Source organism: Diuraphis noxia, unplaced genomic scaffold (genome assembly GCF_037042655.1).
Source record: "Diuraphis noxia isolate RWA-SAM2 unplaced genomic scaffold, SU_Dnox_SAM2 contig0005, whole genome shotgun sequence".
In the NCBI taxonomy this organism is placed as follows: domain Eukaryota; kingdom Metazoa; phylum Arthropoda; class Insecta; order Hemiptera; family Aphididae; genus Diuraphis; species Diuraphis noxia.
Window position 1 is genome coordinate 42,476,361 of NW_028301715.1, and position 26,932 is coordinate 42,503,292.

At 29.7% G+C, this 26,932-nt stretch overlaps 1 protein-coding gene across 4 annotated transcripts in view; it reads right to left on the reverse strand.

The window, feature by feature from the left end:
* Positions 1–26,932, reverse strand: part of LOC107166174 (zwei Ig domain protein zig-8-like) — a 417,908-nt gene that overhangs the window by 68,343 nt on the left and 322,633 nt on the right. The window lies entirely within an intron of this gene.

Here is a 26,932-nt window from a genome sequence, read left to right on the forward strand (position 1 = left end):
CCGATAAGACATTCACTGTAAAATGTTTAAATACCCTTCATTATGATAGCTAAAATGGGTAATATACTACTAAGTTGATACTAAACTATCAGTAATTACCATTACCCGTCTACCACCCCTTAAAAATCTCACAGGTGACAGTTTCTACATTAAAAAGTTTGCTACGTCAAAGCAGGTGACATTATTGCTCAAATTAGTTTAAATATCGTCGATGTCGCATTATAGTGACACATTCATTTAAGGGACATTCGCGGAAGTATCAACAGTGTTCGTTATATAAAGGTTTCTGCTAATAGCATATAATAATTTAATAATATTAGTAACTATAAGCAGTTAATAATAAATTATAATTAGCATAAACATTCATATCATAAACTCAGTTATACATTTTTCAATAAGCATACAAATATGTAGTGTACTTATAATCTAGATTTTTTTTTTTTTTAATATATTGTAATTTTCGATTAAACCAACTTTATACACACAATATATATACATATATTTTTTATAGAACATAATATTTTGATATCTTCAAAAATCAAATCGAATAATCAAGACTATATCATCTCACGAAATTTTAGGTAGCCATCCAATGATACTTAAACGTAAATAGCGTGAAGATTTATTACATTCAACTAAAAAAAAAAAGTTAAATACAAATACACGAGATCTAAATCAAGTGAATAATAACAGTGGCATCACTGGGTGGCTTCTTCTTCAAATTAAATAATTCGTATTCTACGGTTTTCTTGTTTACTTAACCCGCTTATACATATTATATTTATGTCTACAATATAAATGTTATATTTCCTCAAAAAAAAAAAAATAAAATAATAATATTCGGCCAATCAAACAGTGCAGTTACACAATGACTGGGCAGTAATTCAGTGGCAGTGTATGCGATATAATAGAGCCGGATAACCAGATTATAGATCGCTCATAAATAATAATTGACGATTTGAAATTATTTTCATTATTAAAATACACACGTATCTTAAGATATAAACGAGCAGGCAACAACAGTTATTCTTTTCGTACAATATTTATACTCAAAAACGCGTTTCAAAATTTAGCATCCTGTTCGTAATATATTACAAGCTCCCGGTTATTTCTTTGACTGATGAATAAATAATTATTTCTGCGTCCTCGTTCCGATGTAACACATCCAAATAACCTGGAAGTGGATTTCGTGAGCGCAGAATCAACAAATAATATAATATATTAAAATATGAGTATAATTTTATAATGTTATGCTGACCGTAGAATAGTTAATTAAAACATTAACCTTAATAATTATATTCTACTACATAATAGCACAAAAAATCTCAAGAGGTTTAAAAATAATACGGTTTCAAAGTAAATTATTAAAAATGCAAAAATCAAATTTAAAATATTTACGTTATTGAAAAAAAAAAGGGTGTTGAGAATTCTTGGTAAATAACCCAGTACAATATAATTTAGAGAACACGTATTAAGTTTTTCTGTGCATTTATTACTGTGGTAATTTTACATTATTCATATTATATCTTTGAATGTTTTAAGTTGTTGTAAACGTATAAAGTCACTGCGATTTATTCATGAAAATTATCAATATACTGCCGGGGGATTGATCGAGATTTCCAGGATTTTATTTTATTGTTCGTTGTATTTTCACACCTATAGTAAATTAGTATAATATACTATATTATATTTTATCAAACACGATTATTTCACGCTATCACTAAGTCGTTGTTTTATTTACGGTTTTCAAACTTATCAATTAGATCGTACAACATTATAATACCTAATATTTTGCGTACAAAAATAATTATTACCTATCTATCATAGTGTTAGAAAAATAATAGTTAAAAAAAAATACATTTACCAACTTTTTCTGTGCGGTTGTGTCGTGGTGGGCGTGACACGGACGGACAGACGAGTGAAAAAACATCAACGCATCACCCATCACCGTCATCATACAGAGACCATTCCCAGAATGGGTTTGGCGAGAGAAGCAAGACTCGCATATTTTATTAATAAATTATAAGGTAGCCTGCAGTGTATTCACCTACGGTTATGAGGGTGTAATAACGACCGAGACGTCTCGCCTCATATTATTTATTATAATAGTATAATATGAAAAGCAGCGACTATGGCATTACATTAAAATTGCTCGGAATCGTATTATACCGTACTCTTATATAAAAATATGTATTATTGTGTCACTTGGTCCGTCAAACACCAAGTGTGACCAGCTGATGGACTACGCTTAATAACAATGCTCGCATATTCTCTTGAAATGACTATAGTAATGACAATAATCATATATTAGTATGACGTACATTACATTTTATGATTGCATTCAAATGTTGCAAGACACACAAATGCGTTTACAAATATTTCTATGATATTTATTCTTGAAATTAAAAAAAACAAAACTCACGATATGTTTTTAGATTATTCCTGGTTATCCGTGAACAAATATCCAGACTGTAAATTTCGATGTTAAGTCTACGACCATTTGGTAAAATTATAAATCATTTTTTCGTTTATCATTCGACAATCTGTCGAATGAGATATCAATGATACCTGAGCGAGAAAATAGAAATATTTACTAACTCATTCAGCACTAATTAAAATATTATATTGATGGAATTTATCTACAGAATACAACTACTGTATTAGTAATTCTAATAGAAATAGAATTTCTAACACTGAGCTAGTACGTTGATCAAACTTAAACGAAATATATTTATCAACAGGTAGATAACTAAAAAAAAAAATAAAACAGCTGATATCAAGATTTTAACACATAAAAATTTTTTATCACTCGAGTTTTTACCAATTTAAGAAATCATATTATTTATTACCATACAACTTAACAATGTACAGTTAATCAGACAAATTTATGAATTTTTTTCAAATTAACTTTAAAAAAAAAATCGACCTTTACTGTATCTTTATTTTTTCTTACAAACGATCACACAAAGTTGCAAAAATGGGGAAAAAAGTATAACTCTCAAAGTTTGACTTCGAACTTGGTTATACACTATAATATTAAAACACAGGTACGATACTTAATTAGATGTACAGACGTACAGTGTATGTACACAAATCAAAACTTGATTCGTTCTAAAATGTTCTGTTGGAATGTTTTCGTCGTATATGAAACACGTCAATAATAACAATATCACGTAAATCTTGCGACTATACAAAAAAAAAAAAAAAACACATCTTCCAAAACTTCAGACGCCGAAAACTAATAGCTCCTCAGTATAAAAATCATATATTATTGCGTCTATATCTATCCAAACGGTGAGGTTCGTGTTTCAATAACCTTTTCGTCCCTATTCATACCGATTAAATACGAGCGAAATAGTATTACATAGTACTACAGTACTACATAATTGAAGTATATAATATTTAATACGATTAGGTGGAATATTTGAGCACAGCCAGAGTGCAATCGTAGACAAAACGTTTGAATCCGATAGGTTTTATTTTTTTAATGATTTATATTTTTTTTACGTTTTCACGTAGGTAAGTACTACGGGTACTTCGGCTGTTGTAGCTGTAGAGTGCGTTGAATAATGTGTCAATGTTTCTCAACGAACCTTTCGACATTTTCAAAGCGAGACTATACGTTACATAATAATATAATATATAGTATCAAAAAGCTAAGTAATATACATCGAAAAATAAAACACGGTCTTGTGTTCATAATAATATATTATGAGTACGATGACAAAATTCATGAACTGTAACACACGCACACGCTGAATAGTGTTACCTAAGCACAGTGTTTCCATTTATTCATTTATTTTATTTTGCGTTGCGTCGCGTTAGACTCATGGCGATGCACGTAATTGGCTTAAGCCCGGACGCACGATAAACACAAGACTGTTGCATTTAAATGGTAAATGGAGGCCGTGTGTTTCAACCGAGTATTTTATTCGACTTAAATTAATCGGATTTATTCGTTTTGAATACGTTTCTCGACAGAGAAAAAAAAAAGTTTTTATTTGAATATAGCTCAGAGTGTATATGTTTACGTCAGCGCCGCTTTCGATCACATAGGAGCGATGAAAGCTAAACATGATACCAAAATACTACCAACCTTATTGACCCACATAATACGAAACCCAGTATATAATTGTTTAAGACACGAAAGCAAATTAAAAATTAGAATTCCGACTATATTTTGTACATATATATATTTTCAACACGCATTTTTTATTACCAACAATTGATCGATATTTATTTTTAAGTTACTCGATTAACGGTCGAATATCTAAAAAAAAAAATTTCGGTCGAGATATCTTCATACAAGCCGTTCAGCCATTTCCCATTTGTACAATTTTGTCCTCGAACGATTAATAATTAATTGTATAATACAATATTATAGTTCTTGTATATGTTTTATTTTTTTTTTTTTGTAGTTGAGTTTCAAACTTAAGCTATAATAAGTTTAGACGCGCTTCAAATCATATTGAAGGCTTCCCGCAAGTCCTTCTTCTATATTATTACAACCTAGAATTGAGTTATATCTTAAAAAGGTTATCGAATATTTGAGCAACACATGGCTGTCATTCCGTTCGTCGAACACGATGAACAACAAAACTAACACAAATTTATTTATATGGCTCAATAATATATAATGACACCCACATAAAATATTATTAACTTGATAAAAAAACTTAACGAATAACATTTAGTAATATTGTATGATTATTATGACTCAACTATAGTTTTTGACGAACCCTCTCCCACCTACAGTCATACGATCATCAGTGGAACTGTACGATAAGTAAAATGAAAATTTCTCGTCACATTAACGACGCACGCGCGTCGCCGCAACAACTATATTATTAATAATCATATGATCATAATAATTATAATAATAAAATAAAAACTTCGGACACGCCGCAATAATTGACACGTACACACAAATAATAATAGTAATAATATTCTTCCTAGGTGAATAAATAAACGAAAGACATTATTGCAAAAGAACCCGAACCCTCCTTGTACACGTTTCCTCAACACCACCAGGCTATATTTCCTCGACATCGTAATCACCACCACCACCTGTCACCATCTACACCACCACCACCACCCCAACCACCACCACAACCGCCACCACCACCACCACCACCACCACCACCACACATTCATCCACACGGATATTCAGCTCCCCCATGTCCCGGGTTTTGACAAATACCCCGTTAAATCGGCATTAAATCTCTAAAACGAATATTATCCGACCTATTTCCAAACCGTGAATAATGACCAACTAGGAAATTGTATTTCTGTTTTATTGTCAACGTCATCGCTTTGCCTGTAATTTATGCTACCATTTATTACGGCGAACCACCACCGCCAGTGACATACACTGCAGGATCTGTATATATATATATTATAATATGTTATAATATGTACAAGTAGCATAATAACAATAATAATAATATGTGCGATCGCGTATAACGCCATCTTCGTCTCAGGGCGATTGAAATTATTTAATATAAAAAGTATTTTGAAATCACACAATCTCGTGTGTGTGGAACGTTTTTTCCGTGCAGGAGACGACCACTGATAATATGGTTTTTATAAATGTTGAGCGTAAAACTAAAAAAAAAAAAAAAAAACATTAGTTAATTCTTCCGGCATCGAGGTTTTGCAGGTAATATAATTTGTGATTGTTTGAGAGTTGCTGCAATATCGTTTGAAAACCAATAGAATTCGACGAAGCTAGGTAATTCACAGAAATATGGTACTATTGGTCTAACACTTTTTGAGCTCGTTTCTTCAACGTTTATTGCGGCTTGGAATTTGGACAAGTACTAAATTCATTTCTCATCGACCGTATACATATAGTATATATAGAGAAGTGACGCATAAAAAACGAACTGTTACCGTGTTTATTATCGGCAAATTTCTGAACGATTTCCGAATGAAAAACAAAATTAAAAGAAACATAATATTATTTTAAAAACCAATACGCGTAGTCTGCTTATTCCTCAACACTATATAGTCCGCAAACTTCAATTATACACCGATTACAGTCACGTCGAGTAATTTTAAAATAACTATATCCAACCAAAATAATATAAACGACAATAATATTATTATACAATTATAATATATTTACGATATTTATTATTTGGAGATGTAGGTTCATCGCACTGTTAAACACATTTTCTTAGATAATCAATATTCATGTTATGCTACCGAATGAATTTGAGTGAGCAGATTATTATACGTCTCTAAGGCGACAGGATCAAAAAATATCGTCACCATGGCTACTGTATACATATATATATATAAAAGACCGACGTTTACGTTTTGTTTGCAAAGATCGAGCCGTCCAATATTTTTTTAGGTCTCTCAGATTCGAACGGTATTTCTCATTAAATGAAAATTTCATTAATTATTAGTTTCCTCTCGTGACGTTTTAAATATACGTATGAAATACACATATGATGATGTATATATTATGTATACGAAAATAAGAGACTTGACACCACCCACTAAATCGTTTTCAAGATGAACATCATCTATGCGTGAGCTAATAATGGTACTTGTGTATTATAGTAGGTATACAGACACAAAATCTCTTCAAGAATGGTATTATAAAAATATACTTAATACAGCACAAGCAAGACGCATTAAGATATTATGATGAGAATTAAAAACACCGTGCAATACTTGCGATTTATACACAGGAAAATTCGGGAAGCAAGTACTCTAATCCCTCCTTTTTTTCTTTTTGACAACAACACAGTTATTCTAAACTTTTAATATAGGTACCAATAACAATTAATTACCGGATCGCAGGGCCGTGACAACCAATAATTATTGTTTCTAATCGTACGGTCTATTATTAGCAGTTACAAATCTGCAGAACTTCCGATCGTGTATAATATAGCAGATAATATCATAATATTATACACACGCCGCGACTTACGATTAACGATTGGTGGATGAGCATATTACGCGAGCGTTACGTTATGTATATAATATATCATATTATTATACCGAATACGACTGTGCATAATATTATTTTACGTGTGAGCAGGTACAATATATTATAATATTATGTAAAATCATAAACTATATATATATATACATGTGCGAGTGTGTATGCGTAAGCGGACGGAACGCAATTCACCATATCAAATTGTCATATATTTTGTTATCACCACAACGTCAGTAGAAGAGGCGGCGGTGCATCATAGTCGGTCCATCAAATGCATACCTAGACACACACACACACACACACACGGGCGCGAGCGAAGGCGCGCACACATACATTAATATTATACGATAATCACATTTCTCACACACCGATGTACCATATAATACTATTATATTAATATTATTATTATTATTAGATGCTTTCACAAGTATCACCGCACCAATACGTCGGATCACATAATACAATAATAATAATAATAATAATAATAATAATATAATACATAATCGTACCACATAATTTTCGTCGTTGTATTATAATACGATACTGATATTGTCGTATTAACGTTAATGAAGTATTATTGGTGCGATATTATTTAATATCGTTCACATTGCAGTAGGTGCCTATATAGGTAGTATTGTTTATGGCACGCAAGCGGTAATTGCCGTAATATATTATATTATGTAGGTACATGAACACATGGCGGTACGGTTGGTCATATCCCGACATTATTATAGTATTTTTAATATTAGGTACAATTTAACATTATGTTTTATGATTTTCGTGCTCAGCGAAGCCGCGGCGGTGTAATACGTCATTAATAATACAAAATAATTTAATAACTTATTATTAAATCGTACGCTATAACTGCAACAGTATATACACGTTGCAGTCGACCGATTCCTCGGTGGTTGTTGTGCGAAACGCCTGGCCGACCACTGGGATTTAAAATATTATAAATCTCGAAATTTCGTTTTTGTGTGTGTGCGTGTGTGCGCGTGCGCGTGCGCGTGCGTGTAAATGAATTTGCGTGCGAAGACTGGGTGTGCAATAAATATAGTCACGATAATAATAATAATAATATATGTGTGATTTAACGAACGCAGCCGACCACATAAGTCGCGTAGCCGGATTTGCGGTTATGACTTCGTCGTCGTATTATTATACGTTGTTATATAGATAAAATAGTGTTATTTGTACGATGCGAGCGAACTACGATGGTGGCTTAAATCGGTTGGAAAAGATTTTTTCCTCGGTTATACGTGTCTGCGCTTCTCCGGCATTTCATGGAATTAACCAAAACAAATATTTAAATTTATTCGTCGCGCGCGGAACAAAAGTACTGAAAATAAGAAAATCGCATTATTATTGTGAATTCGTTTACTGCCTTACAACTAGCCCCCCCCCCCCATAACTACCTTCTGATTATCACCACAAACGGCACAAATGCTCCCCGACAACTGGCAACTACCCTACCACCGACGAGGTACTTTAGCGTCGACCGTAAGTTGTTTTCGTCTCCGTTAATTTATTTCACAATGTAAACGCGGAACCGTTTTCAATATAACAATCGAATTCAATCCGATAACAATAACCAACCGAATTATTTTAATGGGCGTGCATAAAAACTTACCATTTGGTTATAACCGGATTATTACGCCTGATGGTACAAGGGGGTAGGTACAGCGAAAGAAATGGACGCCTTCTTTCGAGACCTGCGGCTCAAGTGCTTTTATAATATTATTACGTTCGTCAGAGGTGTACGGCGTGTTCCTGTGCATGCATCTATAAGCAAGTTTTATTTTATACGATGAGAACACGAATCCGGAAAATCTGATTTTTCTCTCTCTAAAACCTGATAAAACGCGTAACTAGAATACACAATACATGCGCGTCGAGTGTATATTTCGATATTTCGATATTTTCATTTTATTGTTTTGATTCAGAAAACTTCAGTTCCTAGGAACCTGATACGAATTTCGATCATATTATTATGTCGCTGTGGAACTCCTTCCAAATCGTTTTCTAATACGCAACGGCTTATGGTTTTTATGTGCTCCGTCTAGATGAACAAATCGAAACAAGAACTCCGCAAGAATTTTCATTTTATAATATTATTATAATATGCAACACGGCGTGATGTATAGGCAATATAGGTACACATGTGTTCCTTTGAGCTTTATATCTCTATCCAGCTGTGTATTAATAATAAATAATAATATTGTTATGAATGTGCTTAAAAATGTTATAATAATATTTGATCAAAATCCAAACATTACAACCTAACAGTATTGTATTTTAATTCATCGAGTCCAGCATCACATGCATTTATTAAATTTGAATTGCTCTAAACCATCGGTGATGATGAAAAGACAGCTCTAATATTTAATGTATAATAATACTATTATATTGTCCTTAAATAATTATAATATGAAATAGGTATTACGATCGCTTATAAATGACTGTGTTTATAGGTATCACACTATTTTCGAGTAATAATTATCAGTCGTCATTCAAGATAAAGGTTAACATCGATTACCATATATTTTTCACCGTGCTTTATGGATAATTATTTAACAATTTCTATAATAATAATAATAATACTGGAGTATTACTCGACGATAAGATATCGTATCGTCTAAGACTAAATATTGTGGACGGACGTTGCGTCAGCCGGACATATGTAAATTACGAGGATAAAAACTAGATAAAAGTAAACAAATCCCCTCTGTGGCATGATGACGGATTGGGTACTTTTAACAAAACAGAAACAAAGCTAGATAACCATAACCGGAATATATAATATATAAACGTGTGTGTATAAATATAAATATATTTGTTGTAATGTACTGCTAACCAGTCAGAGGATTACCAAGTTTACAACTACTCACACGAATGAATCACGTGTTTTGGAAAAAGTTGAAGTTATATACAAATTTCTCATATTTTAAGCGTAAACCTAATTGTTTGGGTATTTCCTTTCCACACGGACGATGTGTTGGATAAAAGGAGAACAAGTAAAAAACGCATACACATATATTTAAAACTCTAAACAGTCGAGTGGCAAGGGTGCAGGGGAAATTATTGTTTTGACAAGGTCGTCGCACTGTTGGTGTAAAAACATTCATACTAACGTCACATCTGGGAGTGGTGCCGTGCTTCATGGATCAGTTGTTTTCGAAACAAAACTTGTACTCATCTTATGGTCAGTATACACACTAAACTCCTTAAATTATTTATAATCGATATTCAAACCGCTTACCCATACATTTCAGGTAAAATATGTTTTTCCATCTAGTATAGTCCCACCCACATTTAACCGAACTTAAACTAAATAAGACTTGGGTATCTTGCTAATAAAATAACTTAATATTTTTAAATCAATCAATGTTATTTAAATTTAAATTTTTATATATATTGTATAATTTATAAATTCATACACTACATATATATCATACAATTTTTATATTCTGAATGGAGCGATGAATGTATTGATTTTACAAAGATTATAATATGATTACAATTTTTTTTTGTGTGTGTGTACGATGAGTTGTCGAAATAGTGCTTCGATTTTTAACTTCCGTAGCTTTTCCGTTTGGAAAGTAAATTTAGTAAATCAGGTTTTTAGAAAACCTTATAAATTTCTTTGAAAAGTCATGACTTCATTAAAAACATATTAATATATTAATAAATATTTACCAAAGTATTTCAAAATGTTCTCAACATGTTTTATATCTGGATTAACTTTACTTTCCTGAAAGAAAATAATGTGGTTTCAAAAAAAAAAATTATTAAAAAGAATATATTCATAATCTGTGTTAGCACAATAAGTAAAACTGATAATTAATTAATTTACAATAATTAAAACGAATAATATAAAGAGGGAGGTTAACCAGTGCTGGAATCCAACGCGATATTACTTTAGATTTGTCTTAGATTAGCAAGTCACTGCAGTATTTTCTTTTGAGCCTATGGGTGGAATTAATGGGTTGATTATTTGATAATGCGACACTAATGGATTAGCACGGAAAGGTAGTTCGGAATAGAAAAATGTGTAGTGTTTTATGACTAATTGATCGACTGACTCAATTTTTAGGTCAGAGTGCAGTGTAGTGTTGGATACAAACCATGATGCAGACGTTATCATACGCAGAGTATAAAACACTTGAAAATCAAAAATTAAATATAGTATGCAAACTTCTTACATTTAATAATATGATAATAGGTAATTTGTAGCAAATATTCTATATATTAGTATAGTGGCTATTATAAACAACATATAAAAATATGCATTTTAATGATGCCTATAAGTGAAATAAAATATTCATTATAGCCAGCAAATTATTATCGGCCTAGCTTTACGTACCAGTGCATAAACTACGTTTCAGTATAATATGGGATAACAATAAATCATAATATTATATTAGATACTTTAAAATAATATATTCGATAGTGTTATCATTTGTTTTATATTTATAAGTAGTCATTTTTGTAAGTTTATATTTTATTCGAGTAATGAAATTTTTCTTTAATATCATTATTAAATTGTTAGGTAGGTACAATATATTTTTCATTTAAACATTTATTCGTCTATTATTAAGTGAAGTAAATTATTGGTCTTTCAACTCAAAAAATGATGAAGTGCAACTTGTCTATGATATACATTCAGCGTTTCTAGAGCTATATAATATATAATATATATTATAAAAAGGTAATTTTAAGCAATGATGGTCAACTCCTTGACGCCGTCGTCGAATGTGATAATTTTGTCCACCGTATGATAATGCAACAACTGCACAATTAACAATGTGGTGCAAATTACACTTAACATACATCGGTGCATGATGTGCATTGTACACTTTGGTGAATATTGCACAGTACATAATGTATTACAAATTACAATATTATCATAAAGTATGAACGATATTAGTGCTATAAAGTGGCCGACCGGATTAATTTTAAACGTACGAAGGGGGTAAAGAAAATCATCATTGTTTGCGAATAACGTGCACACTGTTTTAATACACATTCACCAAATTTATATATTAATATTATTTTTCATCTTATTGTGTGCGCGAATTATGCAGATGACGCGATCGGCAAACGATCATATTATTATACGGAGATGGCATGATTGAAAATTTTAATAATGATCACAATTGTTGTGGTGTGCTAGCTGTATATTATATTGCACAGGACGTATTAAAAATATGATGTACGCGCATAATCGTGACAGACTTTTGTTCACATTGTTCAAAGCAGTCTTTTTAATGTATTACTCGACGAGCTTTGCGTATTATTGTAATAAAACCAAATGTGCATGTTTTTGTTCCGGATCGACCGTAGAAAAATGTTTACAAGTTTGCTATGAAACAGTCTCTTACACTATCCACAAGTGTTATTTATATAATATATAATGATTATTAAAATTATAATAATGTATTTATCAAATAAAATGCACAATTCAAACAAGCAATAAAAATCATGCAATATTATATAACTATATCGTAGAGTGAGATCGAATGTCCACGATACTATATTATTTTATCGAATCGAAAATCATTGATTCTATTATGATTATTTTTAAAACTTTAGATGGAATATATTATTGTGGGGAGAGGGCTCAAATAAATAAACAGGATATATATTTTTGATGTTTTTAAGTAATTCTTTGATTTTTAAGTTCTTATAAAATATTAAATTCACTCACTAAGACGCAATAGCAAAAAAAAAAATTTATTATAACCTTGTGTTGTAGTTTTATCTTTGGAAAGTTTGAAAATGCATTTGCTCTTGCACTACTACTACTACATCAGAAAATCGTAACGATAATTGATATAATTTTTTTTGACAAAATTAAATACCTGTTATTATATTATTATGATTGGCCTTGCAAGAGGAACACGGACTGCACAAAAATATTTCCTACCTAGATAGAGAATAAAAGATATACTAAAGTTGAAGTTTATTACAAAATAAGAAAAGTTTACAAATATCAGTTAAGTTTTTGAATAGATTTATTATGAAAATTGTATTTAAAAATAATATTAATTGAATTATAAATTATTTCCATATTATAAATACATTTTTACATATTCACGGTTATAAGTTGCAAAAATATGCGAGTTAAACATTTTTGGAAGCCCTTAGAATACACAGTCTTAAGTAGGTACCTATTTTATATCAAGACCTAATCGCACTATCATATAATAATATAATTCACCTGCATTTTCTCCAGTGTATTTATGAAACGTTTCGGCTTAGTTTATCTAGCATTACTATAGTTGAGGAAATCACTGTAGAGTCGGGTGCGAGTGTTATTACTATGTTCTCAAAAAAACATTCGATTTTGCTTTTATTCGAGTAGCCTATTTTCCCATCCCAGTTTTTGTATTATAATAGTGATCGTTGCGAGCGGATAAATTGATATAATTAGGTCCTATTTTAAAATCACACGTTTAAACAGTCCACAAAACTACGACTGCGGTGTAAAAAAAAAAATCGGAAAAATACGGTACACAATATTATTAGCTACTGTTATACAGAGTACCTACACAAATATATATATATCACATAAGGTTCACACAAGTGCCACGAGAGGGATAGCAGCTCGGGTGGGCGTTTCACGCAAAAGATGCGATTAACAACAATGCTCTGTGACACCGAGTAAAATAATGTTCAATGAACATTGTTAGTCTGTAATTTAATATAATATAATTGTCAATAATATATAAAATATAATATATAATGCATGTGATGTATATTTATACGATAGCGATAGTTAGGCTTTGAATTAATGATCGGGTAGTACAACAATAGTTAAAGTGAAACGTTCACATCACAGAATATTGAATATAATTTGACGGCTGTCCAGAACGATAAACTCAACACTTAAAAACAGTTCGCAAACCTTTTCCGTTATATAACATGAACAAAAAATAAAAAACCATGAAACACAGTGTTGTTATAGCTGTGTATGATACACCCGATTGAAATGCAGATAAACGAAGGGATACATTAAAACGGTTTTTATTTAATTTTACAAAATATCATACTTTTGGTTATTAGTTACTTGTTACGGTATCATTATTGCATAGGTATTACAATCTTATTTGTGCTCTGTTAGGAATTTTGTTTGTTTTATTCTTGGATGTCATTATTTCAATGAGAAATTTGTGACACTCAACATATCTGTCTAGACTACGTCATTGTATGTAGGAATATATTACTTATATTTAATATTGTATCAATGGTTTTGGGTTTAAATTAACATTCGGGTTGATGTGATGAGTCAAAACACTGAAATATGAGAAACTTAGTTAAAATATGGTTTCGAACGATTTCTGTTGAAGCATGTTCCTATACATAAAAAAAAAGTCATTGTCAAACACGAATGGTCATAACATGTAAGATATCGTCTGATTACTCAATCGACATGAGTGTTGAAAAATATTTTTTTACATACGGACGCGTTTATCTTATGTTTGATTTTTGTTTGTTTTCATTGGGTATCTTTTTGTTGACGTAATATTGGTGATTATATTTATATAAATCTATTATGAGTTTAATAATTATGAAAATACGCGCTGGCTGCAATAATATAGCTGCCGCTTTGGTGTTAGAAAGCAGCGGTTGTCTATATATATATATATATATATATATTATATATATATATATATATTATATATATATATATATATATTCATGATTTTATTCGAATAGAATATTACATCGTTATTATTTCTATATACAATTGTATGTTTAATAGATAGTATGAAATGTTTTACTCAAACATATAAATTTGAGTTTGTTTTCAAAAATATTAGAGTAGATATTTATTTGGATCGGGTGAAATTAAAATTGAATAATCACGAATAAAGATAGCTGTATTGCTTGAATTGTATTATTCAGTAAACAATATATAGCTTGAGATATTTAAAGGGATTATACTATATTATAGTATATTATTTTAGACAAAACCAACTATTTTTAATAAGTAAACTAAATGAAATTGAATATAATGCAAAGAATAAAGTACTTAAATTGAGATTTAATTTTCGAGGGTTTAAATATGGTATCACTGAATATAATGAATTTAATAACAAAACGTTAACCAAAAGCGATATGAAATGTATAATTTATTGTCCAGTTTTGTATTTATATGTTATATACAATATTTATTTAGTATGACACTGCGTAGTGTATAATATATTGCGATTCGTGAATATCTGAATAAATTGGTCATCAAATCATAAAAAAGTAATGTGGACACCATATCATTGAACAAAATATGACATAAATGACATCGGAGAAGAAGATTTCGTTGATGACATACTATAGCTGTGTCGGATTCACATATATCTAGGAGTTATACATAGCGATAAGGTGACACAACAACACACGTGCACCCGTGATGTTAATAAGAGTAGTCGTACCGGTATATTTGCTGGTAATTTTCGAGTCCGAAGTATGCTTGGACTTATAATATTTAGAAATTTACAGTGACATTTTCCGATTAATGCGACACAAACATCGACAAAAAAAATGACGCGGTTCGTCTGTAATTATACACGGCTAAAAATTGAAATCTACTTACACTAAAAACGCAGTATTCTGTAGTGTTAATATAATATATAAATTTATATTTTTAAATCTAGTTACTTAATAAAAACAAAATGTTCAGAGTAAAAAATATAAACCAGCGGATTATACTTTTGCGTGCTGTCACTAAAACCATAATAGTACAAGTACCTACCTAGTAGTATTATATTATAGGCTCTCGTGTCTCTTGGCCCGTATGACGACGTGATTGTCGTGCAACCCTTTTTCTATGCTACAGTAATTATGTCAAAAGTAATTAAATTTAAAACTGCACAAAACGTCATAATAATATTGTTTGCACAGTGTTTAGAAAACATATTATACGACAATTGCAATACGGGATTATGACATAACAATGATACCAGATGGATAATTCGACCATCGGCTGCTACGATGACGATGACGTCGCTAGGTATAAAGATTTAATTTTAGCAAGGAATAATGTATATAAGCAGGCAGGTACATTGGGCATAATTCTCTGTTTCAATATAGTCTCGAAATAGAATAACTATATACTAATTATTATTGAAATTGTATTTACTATCGAAAACTACATTTGTTTTAAGATTTCAAACTAAGTATTATTTATTTTAAGTCTGCTCTTCTTCATAATAGCATTAAAGTTATTGTTTTTAAACATAATATTTCGACGGTGAATAAAATGCTGTCGTTGAAAACTTCTGTTTTCTCGAACTATCAAAGGCATATACGATATAATTATCAACAATTCAATTATTAAACGAACATTTTTGATAGGTACGATTTAAAATGAAGCGCAATAGTATTATATAACATGGCTGAGTGCAACGATGGTTTTTATTCAGTATATGACGTTTGTAATAATATTTTAATATACCTATGTAAAATGCTTAATCATTGTTTTGAATTCCAGTCAACCAAACTAATATAATTTAGTGCGAGGATAAAAAAAAAAAAAATGTTTTCAAGTGAATCAGCACCTTTACGATGACGAATTTTTGCGATTCACATTTTGAATCGAATTTGAAACGAAGAATGAAATTTAATTTTAAATATTTGATCTTCAAAATGATTAGCTTTATCTAACGGCAGTAATTAACATAGACATATAATAAGATAATAATAATAATTTATATTATATATCTATGGTAATTAATAAGTAATAACTATATAACAATATTCAATAATCGAAATAATTGTTCAAATATTTCTGGCCAGCTAATTTTTTTATCATATTATGCGTTATGGCTATATTTTTTTACCATTTAAGTTATTTTTTCCATACCATTAGGCGATTTATTTTCTTTCTATCCGTCATCAAAACTTTAGCCCTCTTCTTCATAACCACTGACAGCGAAAAAAAATATCAAATGGGTAATTATGATATACGTTTTATCATATCTCGATAGAGCAAAAATATTGTTATATAAATAGCTAAAAATATAAAAGAATTATTAATACAGTCAACTCTCGGCATAACAAATTTCTATACTAGGTAGCTATAAAATCACCGCAATATTCTAAATAAAAATACATCCCTTAATACTCTAGAATATTTCTTCTGTTTTTTTTTTTTTTCATTAGATCAAAACACACGATTATTTAAATTTTGTATATTCCTCAGACAAAACCCACTAACTTCGAATCACCGCGAAATCTTCGACTACGTAGGCTACCTATATAATTTGCAAATATTATTATAATATAGTAATGTCATTCATAGAATAATTTTTCGATAAACAAAATATATGGCCAAAATAATTGTCAAGACGGACATTTTAAAAGAAAAAAGCAATTCGACGAATCACTTATTTTACATCGGAATAATAATAAACATTGAAACATCGAATATAATATGTGAGCTATTGATGTTTGTTGGGTTTTTTTTTTTTAATTTTTAGTGAGCTTACTTTGATACTATGCCAGCTTTTAATTCAAACATAAAAGCTTTCGGAAAATTACACACAAACAACAATATATAACGTCGCTAAGAGAAGATAGTTTTCGATGGATATAATTTCAATAATTGCGAGGTATAGTAATAATTTTTTTCCAAGTATCTTTCGGCAACAATTAGCTACATTTTGAGTGGTATTTTCCTTGTTACTTAAGAGTATTAGAATAAAATACTGGTAATATAATTTTTTACTATTCAAGAAAAAAAATTTTATCGATCAAATATGTATTCCTTAAATCAATAACAGATAGGTTAGATAACAAACTACATTTTAAAAACTATTAGACTAATGTATGATAAAATGTGGGAACAAAATTGCACTCTCATAATTTATTCAGTTACTGAATGATTCCATTAATATATTTTTTATATTTTTATTTATTTATTTTTTTTTAATGGTCATAAAATCAAACATAATCTATCTAATAATAAACAATTTCCTTTCCGGAAGTCCATATATACTGACCAAAATGATTTAAAACCGTTTTTCGAGGGCTCGCATTTGTAGGACCATCGGATATGGAATACAATAAAAATACCAGTTTGCATTTTAACTGTAAAGGATGTCACAGAGAAATTCTAAAAATGACCCATCATACAAATATATGAATGTTAATAACTCTTGCAATTGAGTCAGATATAATTGTCGAAAGATCGAAAATAATAATTAATGTAGAGTTTAACAATTCATACGAAAACTATTAGGTATGATATGCATACAACCGAATATTTGAATGTGAAAAATGTCTCGTTACTAAATATATTAATGTATCAACGAAAATATTTACTTTATTGAATTTGATAAATTATATTAAAATGTGTTCCGGGTTCATGGTTTGTAAATATTAAACTGAACTCAAATAGAAAAAAATATTCATATTGTTAATTCTATTTTCACACAGAATAACTTGAAATAGATGATTTAAATTTTTTAAATTTATGCCAATAGTATAACCAATTGTAAGAACTATAGGATTAAACTATAGGTATTAAATTTGTGTCAGTGTTTGGCCGCAAAACGATTACCCAAATAAATATTAATAACTATTAATTATTGTACTTATTGATAATGTGTGATTTCCGATATAGTTTGTAAATTCAACAGCGATGATACAACATTAACGCTTGAATTTTCAAACACTAATTATTAAATCTCAGGGTACTCTAACTCAATGGTAGGTGCTCACACAGTATATTCAAATTTGTACAATATCATCACATGTGTTGTTTCGTTAATTTCTATATTTTGATGCTTTGAGATGGCGACACGTAATTAGACCATATATACAACAACTTTAGTGATAAATAATTTATATCAAAATATGACCTGATAATATAATCTCTTTAAGCATTTCCATCCATAAATCAACCTATCAAATTCCGTTGTTCCATACGATAGTTAATTTAATGTGATACCTAATGTATTAACCAACAGTACTATTCGGAGGTAATCAAATTTGAAATGATACTATCTCCTTCAATAATTTACGATTACCGTTAGGGATCATTGTGTGAACTCAACAATTGTTTATGTTTCAAATATACCAAGTAGGTATTATCTACAATATGACATATGTACCGTAACGGCTATTTTCGATTTCAAATGGTTATAATATTCACACTTGAGCATATAACATTAGTACTTATTTTCTCCTCATGTTCAGATATACTGGAGTTAATTTTGATTATTATTACAATTTGTACGATGTTATCGATATTAATCAAAATCTCATGTCTAATCCAAATTAAACGACGCTGAGTTTAAAAATGATCAAGTCATAACAAAAAACTCCCATTATTTATTTATGATTAAGTTAAATGACAAATATTCTATATTGTTTTTGGACTCACGCGTCGTTATTCAAAAAAACTAAGACAGAGCGTGCATGATGCTATTTTGTTTAATACAATGGCTTAGCAAGTAATATTGTATGGGGCGGAGATCTGTGTGACCAAAACATCGACGTTAAGCTTTCTATTACTAATATATTTTCTAAGCCCAGTTTTTTTAATATGATACTAAAATAGGTAAAGGCTAAAATAAACACAGTCGAGAAGGCGTGGAGGGGGGTGGCTTAATTGTCCCATTAGTTCTATGGATATGTTGATGTTTATTTTATTGGTTTTAGAATATTATTTATACTATACAATACACATTATACTAATAGTGCACATTGTGATTCATTTTAATGGCTTTGTGAATTATTTATGTTGCTTATACTTGGTTAACCTTTTATAAGTAATAATTTTAAAAAAAATACATATTTTTATGTTAACGTTAATCACTGTATATAATAACTGGATTTATTTATTTAAAACAAATATATTGTGTACACTGTACATTTAATTTTTTACTAATTTTTATCATGGCTGACATATATTTTTAATTTTTCAAGTAAAATATGCTAATAAATATTAGATTGCATAAAACATACGTTTCAAGTTTACGTGACTCAGACAAATTTATGTATGAGGGTAATTCCTCCTACTCACATGTTTTAGTCCTCTTATCCGTTCATATTTTATTCAAACGCCAAAAACTGAAGTAGAAAATATAATGATTGTATAGCCAGTGGAACAGATCACCCGAGCTGTATCATAATATTTATATTATCTTTGGTACGGTCGAAACTCATGAGACCGGCAATCGTACGGAAAAAAAAAGTATGTATTTATTTTTATACTCATATACTATGCTTTGAAAGTTTTTAATGGGTTTTATTTTTCTCAACGTATCGGCTGACTACGGATTGGTATTAGTTTTTGGGGGGAAAACGAAGATACGAAACAAAGAGGAGTCAAATTCGAATATAAAAATAAAAAATAAATGGAGAATAAGAAAGAAAGAAATAAGAAAAAAAGTCGCGATACATCTATATGTGTTTTTTTACATTGTGGTGTATTTGGTATAGTTTAGAAATCTCATTATGGATCGAAATATTTTGGTTTTTATTTTTCTTTCACAAAGGTTCAAAATTATTATACACTGTAGTATATCATTGAACCATACACTTTATTGGACTACATCGGTTGTTTGATGAACCGAAATAATGTATGAGACATATTATCGACAATTATTAATAACAAAACACATTGCTATTCGCTCCATATTACTATTGATAATATTATAGGTTGTATATATCTTCGTAATTTGATACGTTATTTACTATTAACAAACATTGAACTCACCGTTTAGAAGAGAAAAAAAATCAAAATGAAACAAAAAAAGTGTTTAATCCTGAACAATAATGTTTGTAACAAATTTTATTTCTGATTTGTGGCTAGGCAAATTATTTAATTATATTTTATCTTAATAGTTGGAGCTGGAAATCAGATAATTTTTTGAGTTTATTTTATTCATTCAAGCGCCTAAATATTACATACTAATAGAAATGTTAATAAATATGATTATTGGCTGTGTTAATGAATATAACAATACATAGATATACAAAATACCTATACTTGTAGAAAATTATAGTGAACGGAGATATATAAATGGATTAAAATAATGAAAATATTTTTTGAAAATAGGGACCCTCTAAAAACTAGACTCCAGAATGACAGCCATCTGTTCCTGCCACCCTTAAATATGAATCTGTCTGAATGTTTAGATGTACAACGACTGTCGACAGTTTGTTTGTTTTTCTTCCACGTTGTATGCGACACTCTTAATCGTATCATCATATTATATCCAACGGGGTCATAGATAACTGCGCTACATCTATCAAATTACGGTATCTACTAACACAGAGAATTGCTACTTTACATAATATTATCGTTTGTCGCAGTACCGATGATCAATAAAACGCTTACTCTCCACGTGTGTCGGTCAAAAGTTTACAGAATCGATCTAATGCACGTGTATTGTCTTGAATATAAACCTATAATTCCTATGTGTTATTATAATATTATCAGGTTTTTGAACTTCGACACGCGAATTTCAATAAAATCACAGTTTTTATGTTAAAAATATAATGTAACCATGGGATATCACATCGAATCCATCAGGACAATTTTACTTGATTTTAAAGCAGTGGTGTTCTTTGAGTTTTGTTCAAATTTTATAGCGAACCTTACGCATGCCATACTTAATGCAACGGGCGACTACGCATAATACAGGCTAAAATACGGGTACGGTTTTATTTTTAAAATGTACATTTTAAAATGTAAATTATGATTGTCAATCGAATTAAGTTTCGATGTTTAAAATAATAAATTATGTATGCACGCGTATCGATCTCATCCGTTTAAGTTTGTATGCAAAGCAACAATTTACAATCCAATACCACTTCGCATTATAGAGCTATGAATACCTCGATGGTCGCTATATCATAGAAACAATTAAATTCACTAAGCGAGTTTGATGCTACGAATTCATTCCACTGACGGAGTGTTTCTTAACATCACTACAAAATTCCACGACGAAATAACGATGAAACTATGTCGACTCTGCGACTTATAGCTATGTATTAGTAGTTGCTTCCACGAATTATCTTGTATTCAGATTTAATAATAATTATTAAAACATTTTGTTTAACAAACTCACGATTGATAGGAGGGTTCAATATTTTGTGAGAATGCGCGTCAGATCGGTTAATCTGATACGACGATATTATGAAATTCTTCATTGTTAATATTGGTTCACCACAATGCAGGATGATGAATAAACACGCATGATGTGGCGCGTTGTTTTAATCAAAGTCTTAAGTTTTCATATCAATGAACACACTATGATAAAACCTATTTAATACCAATAAACTATTAAATAATAATATTCGTATCGATTATTTTGTCCCGAATCGTATCCACATTCTGATAATACCACCTATAGAAAAGAATATACTTACTACTCATGGCATCAATAATGATAATAATATTATACTCTTCGATATTATAATGTTATCAGAAACATTCGACTCTAGCGGTAAAATTAAGGTCACGTGTGCTCACATTTTTGGAAACTTAATACTCATGTATAACACGGTTTCTAATAATCCCCTGTCCAAGCATCACCCCGGCCTCTGTGTCACTACCGGTACATCCGTATTTCAGGAAAGTGCGTTAACTTTCCGTCGCTTCCGACCTTTAGTTTCTAAAAGCCAGGTAACATTCATTCTATTACTAGAATCCGATGGATGAAGGTGGAAGAGATATGATTTCCCACGAGGAATTAAACTCGTTAATATATTCACAAGCAATAGGCGTACATTATGGGTACAATAACTGCAGAGGGTACTTAAAAGGTAACCGGAATTTCTCCATGGCACGGTAGCGGGACGACAGAGAGTGTGGGATAGAGCCAGACATACAGGAACCATATACTATCTAAGTCAAACGTAAATTCATTAGATTATTTTGATGTACCGTTATTAGCTATGAATGTATTTTAGAAAGCCAAAAAATAGTACTCGTATCCATCTGGAAGCGTATCTGTATACATTTTCACGGTGGACGCTGTGAATAACAGTTCAGCGTTGAGTATAACTATTACAATATCGATTTGACACGCGAAATGTATAGAAGAACTCATAATGGAGTCAAATAAATAGGTTATTTTACAATTACCCCAAAATCATAATTCACCGAGAATTGTAGTGTTATAGTATTAGTAACATTCAAAGCATAAATTATGAAAACAATATTTCAAAAACGTATACTTAACTACTACTAATTGAATAATTTTACATAAACATAACAAATCGATTAATTACATGATCACTGTAAAACAGGACTATACCGTCTGTCAGAGCATGACATTGCTGGAAAAATATTACGACACTGAGATAAGTCATAATAGATAATAACTGTTAATTTTTCATAAACTAATTTAAAAGTTAAAATGCAGAAGCAGTGAATTGAGATTATAATATTAAATAATTTGATATACGTTAAAATAAAATAAAAAGAGTCATTCAAGATTTTATTATCAAAAATATATTAGTGGAGATGTCTTAAAGAAAATAATTCCGATTTATCGTTAGTCAGAGCAATAATTTTCAAAATTAATACCGAAATATATTTGATCTAAAAACCATTATAGCTGCTCTGTATTAAGTCAATTAATCAAAAACGTTGTACTATATGCAACTTAATAATAGTTAAACCAATAGAAACTATGGATAGTTGTATTTTACAAGACATAATAACAATATTGTAGGTGTGTTGAAAAGTTAAAATTAAAACAAATTGAAACTCCTATATTTAATACTACGTATCGTGTTATTTTGAATGTATATTCAATATTGACGATATAAAATCAATCTAATAACCTATTTAATAGGTACACGTAATCAAGAGATGAGTATAATATTATAATATTATATATTTTATAAAAAGTTAATTCCGCAAACAATTCCCATATTATACATATTGTACATTATTATGATATAAAAAAAATGTGTAAAAGAAATATCTGATACATGAATTTCTTTATAATCAATTTTTACTTTTTTTGTCTATATTTTATTTTATAGATATTTATGTAACAAGTAAGGTATACAATTTTTTATTTTTTTATTTAAAATAAAAAACACGTTAAGAAGATATTAGAGCAATATGGATGATATTGTTGAGAGTATAGTATACCAATTATTATAATTTGACTTTCTATTCAACTTTTAAAACTAAATCTAAAATTTTAAATGCCGTTCTTTCAAATCTACTCTGTGGGTATAAAATTCAATATGCTAATTTGTAAATCTAATTTAAAATGTTAGATATTAAGTGTCTCCCTATTCACATGTGTGTAATTAATATATTTAATATATCTGTATAATATATAGTTATCCAACAATTCCTTCTTAAATAGTATCAATTGGTTACCCTATCATATCCCGGTACACTATCGTCTCCAAATAACCACAAGTCGAGGCTAGTGTCCGCACATAATTATTGTATACATTTTCACTTTTCATTTATCAGGTCTTTCAGTTACATAATGTATAATACATTTTTAAATTTGAATGCCCACAAATATTGATAGCGATCGAAGAATTTTAAAATTAGTGTAGAAGTATTTTTTCTTTTTATTTTAATACTGACAGTTAACTATTTCGACTTTCTTTATATTCAAGTTATAAACGTTGCTTTTACCGTCCAACTATGATAACACCTGTTTTTGGCATCTGAACGCATACGTTATAATATAAGTTCAAAACGTCCTATACCTTGTACAAAGAATACTTTGATAATGAACAACAAATATCTTAGACAAAACAATATAATAATTTAGACTTTAGAACACACTTCTGAGTAATACATAGTAGTATAAAGTTCTCGATTCAATTATTATAAATTGATACCTATGACATATAAGTTGAAAACGACAACTTTTGTCATTTAATTTCAACCATCAATTCACAGAATAATAATTATTATGTGCCACTTAGTAACATATAATATTACACCACACCAGTAATTGTTTTATCTTTTTATTAATTATTTAACATAATTTTGAATACTTCACTAATACATTTTTAAACTTATATAAGAATAAATATAATATTATGTGCAATTTCATAAAACGTGAATTCCATTGAGTAAAATCATTTTACATGGTATTTGGCATATTCGTAACGCAACAACAAAATATTGTGTCCTTGTGACTGAGTTAATTAAAAAAAAGTACAATTAGTATTCAGTGATTCGATTGTAAATTTACTTATTAAAAATTATAAAATAACAACTTTCAAAACACATTGCAGATTTCCTTTTAAATAAAATAATGAAACAGTTATGCATTAAATAAGTAATAACTGTGATATAGTTAGATTTTTTTTATTTTATAAATATGTAACCATATAAAATGTATATTTACAGAATACCTTGAAATAGTATGACAATTATGGTTTTAGTAAATAAAATCGAAAAAAAATTGTATTTATTCATGTAGAAATTAATTTTGATTTCAAGAGTATATAGACTCAAAGTGTAGACAACTTTATATAATAATATTATAATGATTGAGCACATTCGACTTTCATTAATTATATTTTTTTGTAGGACATCGTGATAATTTACTGATACGCGATTGATTAAAGGAAACATAATATTTTATAATAATATTGGATGCTTCGAGTGTGTTTGCGTGAACGTGTCGTGTACTTTCTGCAGAAACGACAATAAATAATTTTTCATATTTTAAAGGCCGTTGAAATACCATAACAGCGATAAAAGTATATAATTAATTAAATTATTTATTAGTAGGTACTGGCAGTTTTTCCGAAACAACACGTTAAGTATATATAGGTTATAAAATACTATTAGACGGTGATCCATTAATAAGTATGACCAAATTCATACAGTAATGTTACCATCATTTAACCAGATAAAACATTATTTATTGTAGAAGTGTATGTGTGTGTGTGTGTGTTTAATAGTGCATAAAGTTTATAGAGTGTGCTGAAGATGAGTAGATGAGTAGAATGGATTAGGTGGCACGGACGATAATATCTTTAAACAACAACGTATAACACTGGAAATATTATGACTTTATGTTTCTTAATAAATTATATTGAGATAGGTAATTTTCTGAATATATTTATCCAACTGATGAAATATCTATGGAAGATCAATCATGTCAAATAAAAAGTGTGAAAAATGCGGTGCACACGAATTGCATACCAAAACAGGTAGACGAACCTTTTTGAACGAATTGCGTCCCGGACGCAATTCGTGTTACCTTTTCATCACTTAACATTTTTTGAGGTTTCCAGTGGTTTTAAAATTTATTTTAAAATTTTTAACAAAATAATAATAATTTAATATTTATTATTATATGAAAACTTATTTTTAGTGGTTTGTACTTTTAGGCCGGAGCTATACACGGCGTATTAGCCGCGTTTCGAACGCAGCGTATTTCGCGGGGTTTTCTATCGAATTAAAAATAAACCAAAGCATTTTTAGTTCGATGGACAAGCGACGGTATACGCATTGTAAAGCAATAGCTCCGACCAGATGGATATTTTCGATAAAAATATTAAGGACTATACGGACTTCCCAATCGATAAGTAACTATGGACTTATGACTTATAATTTATATTAAAGTATTATATTTTTTACAGTTCAATTTTAATTTTTTATAAATAGGTATGTGATTAATTATTACATTATTATATTTTTACAATTAAATTTCATTATTTTTATATAACTTGGCATATCTTTATTGTGACAATATCGTTTTAGGAACCACTTACAATAATATTAACTGTAGATGAATAACTAACACGAATTGCGTATGGGACGCAATTCGTTCAAAAAGGTTCGTCTACCTGTTTTGGTACGCAATTCGTGTCGCTGCATCCGAATTGGTTCCCATACCTGAAAATTGACATCCGAATTGGTTCCCGACATTCCACGAGACACACATCCGAATTGGTTCCCGATATTCTAGGTAAACGGAACACATCTGAATTGGTTCCCTATATTCTAATGAATAAATAATA